Here is a 6,416-nt window from a genome sequence, read left to right on the forward strand (position 1 = left end):
CAAAGGTTAACTGACTCCATCCATCTGTTTTTCTTATCTAGAAAGAACAAATTTATAAAGGCAGACAGTAAACGAATACTTACCTCACTAGGGTGGGCCACAATGGGGGTGGGGGTATAATCAGGGCAGAACTTCTATTTGGGGTATTGACTCCTTTCTGGAAAGGGACAGTGGGGATGGTTCGCTCAAATTGTTGAGGTATTTAATCTCATGGGACTGTGTCTTTAAAATGGTTAGAATAGTAAAATAAGATTTGTTATTTTATTCTAATTATAATGATATGCAAAAATATGAAATTATCACTTGCATAAATATTAAGCATAGATAACTTTTAATAATAAGACAGCATCCCCAGCAAGTGGCTCTCTCTTTATGCAAAATTGGACAAAACAACCCCAGGGGGAGTTTATGTGACTAAACCACGTGGCAATCAATATACACCATAATTAAGCAATTTCAAATTGCATATTATTGTTTTGAAGTATTTGCCCTGCTCCTAAATGACAAGCTTGCTTAGTAGCACTTCCTCGTTGCTAGGATACACCTGAAGCTGTCATGGTTTTGTACCGATGCTGTCAGTGGGAATACCACTCCGTGCCATTATTGCCATTATAGCTAGAGTAAAAAGAGCTCGACTCGGTTCTCTGTATCCCATAGAGAGTAATGAGAGTGAAGTCTTTGAGGAGTTTGGGGCAGGGCTGGCTCTGCTCTGACAGATGTCTGAGCACTGTTCCCTAGACCTCCCTCTTCTGGGCACATCTGGAGAGCTCTTGAGAGCCCTGCAAAAGCAGAGCAGTGGGCTCCACCTAGAACTGCATTCACTCCTTCGGAGCCTCGCTGTGATCCACCTTGAAGCTGTGAGACAAATCGTCAAGAGCAGCATGGTTTAGTAGCTGTTGCTAATATAATCTTTACTCTTATTAATAAGCAGCCTGTTTACATAGTACTTACACAGTGCCGAACCCTGATGTAAATAAATACCCATAACTGAACTCTGGCTACCTATGCTTGGCAGCTTAACTCACTGGATAAGGAACTTGTCTCAGTACAATCCAGCCAGTCTGTGGGAGAACCTGGGCGGACATGTGTGTCGCTCCAGGGCCCAGGGTCTTAACTGTACCCACAGTCAAACCCTGACCTACAAAATATAAGGTCAGGACATACAATAACCATTCTAGTTAGTTTTTATTGTCAGTTTAACACAAGTTGCAGTATCCCGGGAAGAGGACGTCTAAGCTGAGGAGTTGCTTAGATGGCTGGCCTGTGAGCATGTCTGTGGGAGATGGTCTTGATTGCTAATAGATTTAGAGGGTGCAGCACACTGTGGGAGGCACCATTCCCTTGGAAGGTGACTCTGGACTATATAAGAAAGCTAGCTAAGCATGAGCCCTGAGGCAAGCCTGCTCACAGCATGCCTTCAGGGTTTCTTCCTGCCTCACTTCCTGCACTGACTTCCTTGAGGATGGACTGGTACCTGGAGAGGAAGTTGGATCAAACCCTTACTTCTCCGATTTGCTTTTGGTCATTGTCACAGCAGGCAACAGATACCAAGCAAGAGCACTAACTATGGTATGATTTTGTTTTTAAGCATTTCTTGAGCTTTCCTCAGATGCCTTGGCACAATATCCTTCTGTCTTTCTCCAGATGAATGACTATCAGTCACAACAGATAGGCGGTGGGGAATGGATTCCTGCATGCAGGCTAGGAGTTGGCCTCTCACCTAGAATGTGACCCTTTCTGGATTCACAATCACTATTAGATTGAGGCCGATTCTTCCAAACCTAATCACTGTGTTCTTCCATTTTTCCATGATTTGAATAGAAAGGTATTGTCGCTGTCCTTTTCATCTTTAGTTATGGAACAAACAGAGGGATTTATATTCCTATATATTTGGAGATGCCATCTGGTAAGCACACTATAGATGCTTTGTTTCTTTCATGTTGGGTCATACTTTGAAATGTAATTAGGTTTCAGGCTGGGTGGCTGCCTCATTTATGATGAATCTTTTGCTCTATGGAATCGGGGATGGGATATTCCTGGAGGGCCTTTATTCCTACATTCTTTCACCCTTTCCATACCTTCTTCTTTCCTTGTTACTGCTCGTATGCCTTTAGCCAGTCTGCTTATCTACCCTGGTACATCCCTTATGATAACTTCAGTTCTAAATCAAAAAACCTAGCACAGAGAACCAAGCAAAAGCAAAGAAAAGGAATCAGAAAAAAAAAAAAAAACCAACAACAATCTTATGCTTTTCAAATTTTTCATGTTTATTGGGATAAAAATATACAAGGTCAAGATTGGCATAGTAACACCCACCTTTAATCCTAGGACTTGAAAGGCAGAGGCAGGCAGATCTCTGAGTTTCAGTACAGCCGGAGCTACATAGCGATACCCTGTTCAAAAAAAAAAAAAAAAAAAAAAAAAAAAAGATGCAGGGTCAGAGTTTAGTTTCTTATGCTGTGTTTAGCAATTCTTGCCGGTGTTATGTTGTCTTTGGAGAACATGTGAGGGCCCCTTGAAGCACAGTGCCTGTTGTTGCACATGGTCACACATGTCAGCACATGGTCACAGTTTCGTGAAGTCATGTCAGCTGCCCTTTGTCTCATGTATGAGTCTGAATTTATCTTCTCTGTTGGTTGGATTTTCAATTAATTATTCATTTTACTTATGATTGTTGCGTGCATGCATGTGAATACCATGTGAGTGTGCATGCCACAGCACACACTTGGAGGTCCAATATACCACAGCACACACGTGGAGGTCCAACATGCCACAGCACACATGTGGACGTCCAACATGCCACAGCACACATGTGGACGTCCAACATGCCACAGCACACATGTGGATGTCCAACATGCCACAGCATACATGTGGAGGTTCAAGAACAACTTTATGGAATGAGGTCTCTTCTACCACTTCTAAGTGGGTCCCAAGAATTAAAGTCAGGTCAGCAGGCTGGCACAGTCAGTGCTTAACCAGCTCAGCCATCTTGCTGGCATGTTTTTTTTTTATCTACTACTTATTTTGTGAAAGCATAAACATACATAATTAATACACACTTCATGGTCAGTCTCAGACTGGGGTGACTTAATATATTTTACAAACTAACGAAAGTAAATTCCCTTATCCATTTATGAAAGAAACTAGGAGACTTAAAGGTCTGAATTCTTGTCAAACAGTGAAGTATTTTTTAAATGAGGCTAAAATGTTAATGTAACTGTTACCTTCATTCTAGGGGCTTTAAGCGTTTTGATTCTGGCCTTCTAGATACAAGTGTGTGGCATTCCTGTCTTCACCACCATAGCACTCTCTGGATATGCAGGATTTCTTCTGGGTCACCTGGGGCATGGTAACGGGAATTATGACAGAGGAGTTGCCCAAGCAAAGCCATGGAGTGGGGCAGTAGTGGAAGGTTTTATAGTTAGTGCCCTGGCACAGGCAGTGCAAACCTCAGCACCCAAGTCTTTTTTGTTTGTTTGTTTTGTTTTTCGAGACAGGGTTTCTCTGTGTAACAGCCCTAGGTATTCTGGAATTACCTCTTATAGACCAGGCTGGCCTTGAACTCACTGACATCTGCCTACCTCTGCCTCCCAAGTGCCTGTTCCACCACCACCCAGTTGGCACCCAAGTCTTAATCTTCACATTACCTCATGCCTCTTCTCTTCCTTAGGAAAGAGATTCTCCCATTTGATCACTCCCTGGGACTGTTTCTCAGATTCCCAATTTATTCCTGGAAGTATTCTTGTTCTGCTTTCTCCAAGTCCAGGGGACTCTCAGAAACCCCTCCATTCGTCTTATTAGCCCAGGCGTTCTAATATCATTATCTCACTTCCTGATAATAGCTCTTTGTGGACATCAAATCCAAAGGAAGACTCAACAGTAGCTACCGAGTGGGCCCTGTTCTCTTGAGGGAAGGAGGCTAGTCCTTTAAATTCCTGAGGTGAGGGGAAGTCACTGCATCCCAGAAATCCTATCTAAGAAAAGAAAGAGAAAACAGAAAGAAAATTCACTGTCAGTACAGTTTAGACTTTCACACTCGGCCCCATTTTTTATTAGAGTTGTGTAAGTACATGGATGTTGAAATGCTCTAACGGGAATAAGGGTTTCTAGTCCCTGGAGGGATGGCAGCTGTGTGACACCAGAGAGACCCCTGTGGCTTACTGCACACATTCTCCAGATGCACGGTAAGGGAACCGGGTTTGGCAACCCCACCAATTCACTGATTTTCAGACTGTGCAATACTCACACATTCCACTCTCTCCTCTATTGCCATGGGATGTCTAAAAGTTTAAAGAATATAGGATGGATGGCTGATCTGAAGGCAATCTTTGCCAATTATTTTATTCCAGCATCAACTATTTTCAGGGGTGGTGGTGGTGGTGGTGGTGTGTGAACCATCGACCCCTGAACAATAGTCTATGTGAGGATATGATGGTGGATTTCCTGGCATCATAACCATATCTTCAGACAACAAAGAAGCTTTGGGAGTTATTATTGATTCTTACTGTGAGAGCAAATCGATACCGTTCCTCTTTCAGACTGTGTCTTCAAATAATTTGCTTTCTTGTGAAACGGCGTAAGGTCAAGCTTTAAAAACAGATAGATGTTCTTGGGCCAGTGTGATGGCTAAATGTGTAAAAGTACTTGCTTTCAAGTCTGCTGACATGTTTGATCCCTGGAACCCAAATGTGGGCAGGGGAGAATGGACTGCCACCCATCCTTTGAACCCTACATATAACTCTTGGTGCACCCATGCCCACGCATACAAATTAGTTAATTAGTGTAATAAAATATATTTTTAAAACAGAGCAAGTTTTCTTTGTGTAGGTTGAAAATGAGCGTAAGGCTATCTATATGTCTAAAAGGAGGCTCTTGGAGAGCTGTGTATACATTCACAGTTACATACATTGAAAGCCAAAGGGAGAAAAGAAACCAAAAGTCTATAAAGACGGCAATAGGATGTTATCCAGCCTTTGCAAAAGAAGCATGCCACATGCTCTCATGTGCACAGATCTATAAATTCACTAGAAGACAGTTTATACTGTATGACTCCTTCTCATAGGTATCAGAATTAGTAAAATTCACAAGACACATGAGAGTTTCACAAGTCCAAGTGTAGAATCAAGAGACTATAAAGTCATTTTTATAATTTTTATGGGAAAGCCCCCCTTTAAGAAAATACAAATGTTTTATCTCCAAAGTCTAAATTTATAAGATTAACTAGTTATGGTATAATGTGAATTTTATTCATGAATTTCTGTGACTTTCCTACACACAAACAGGACTTTTTCATCTTGCTAATGCTAGTGTCTAATTTGTATAAAAATATGTGAAGAGTTACATTTTTAAGGTATGCCTTTGCAATGCCCCTGCTGCCAGGCACTGATGACAACTTTCCAAGCGTTCTTCTGGAACAGGGTGCTGCTGATCTTCCTGCTTGTGTTTGCAGCCCTGTCTCCTCCCTCTTGCTGTGCTGTACACCAACAGTGAGCCAGGCATGGTGCTCTGTCTCCTGCCAGCTGCCTCATCTCCCCTAGTCAGCTAGCCAGTCCCCCTCCTTTTGGAGATAAGATCTTACTAGGCTGTCCTGGCTGTTTTGAAACTTGCTATGTAAACCAGGCTGGCCTTGAACTCACAGAGATCTGCTTGCCTTTGTTTCCCTTGTGCTGGGTTTAAGGACATGTACCATCACACACAGCCTTGGTCATTTCCTTTATGGTCTACCTTCTGTACCTCCATCGGTCCCCTTCTGTTTGTTTACCAACATGGCCAGTGTGGCTACAGATAAGCATTATGGATTGTGTAATACACAAATGGCTATTAAAACCTCTGATTCAAACTGCTACTTCAAAATAAAAAGTAAAAGAAATAAGAAATACACCACTCAATAATTTAATTTAAAAAGGAAATCTGAACATTCTCCTTTTGGGACCTGAAGTAACAATTGTTACTTAAATGTTTCAGTTAGTACCAGTGGTGACTTTGAAAAACTATCAACATCCTCCTCTTCTGCCCCTCTTCTTCCCTCCTCTGCCCTATCCTGTCCTCCCCTTCTTCCTTTTTTTCTTCTCTCCTCCTCCTATTCTCTCTCTTCGTACCCCCTCCATCCTCTCCTCTCCTTTCCTTTATCTTCTCTTCTCCCCCTCCCCCCTCGTCTCTTCCCCTTCTTTTCTCCTCCCTTCCCTTCCCTTCCCCCGTTCTCCTTTTTCTCTCTCTTTCTCCTTCCCCTTCTTGTCTCCTCTTTTATCTCCTCCCCCTTTCTCTCTTCCCCTCCTTTCTTTCCTCTTTGCAGGTGGGGCTTGCCAAGGTCTCACTTCATATCCCAGGTTCACCCTGATCATTTCCTTGCTCTCACAACTTGTCTATATTCTTAGGACAAATATTCTGAAGTCCAAATGTATGTGCATGTTTAATGC

This window comes from Chionomys nivalis, chromosome 5 (genome assembly GCF_950005125.1).
Source record: "Chionomys nivalis chromosome 5, mChiNiv1.1, whole genome shotgun sequence".
In the NCBI taxonomy this organism is placed as follows: domain Eukaryota; kingdom Metazoa; phylum Chordata; class Mammalia; order Rodentia; family Cricetidae; genus Chionomys; species Chionomys nivalis.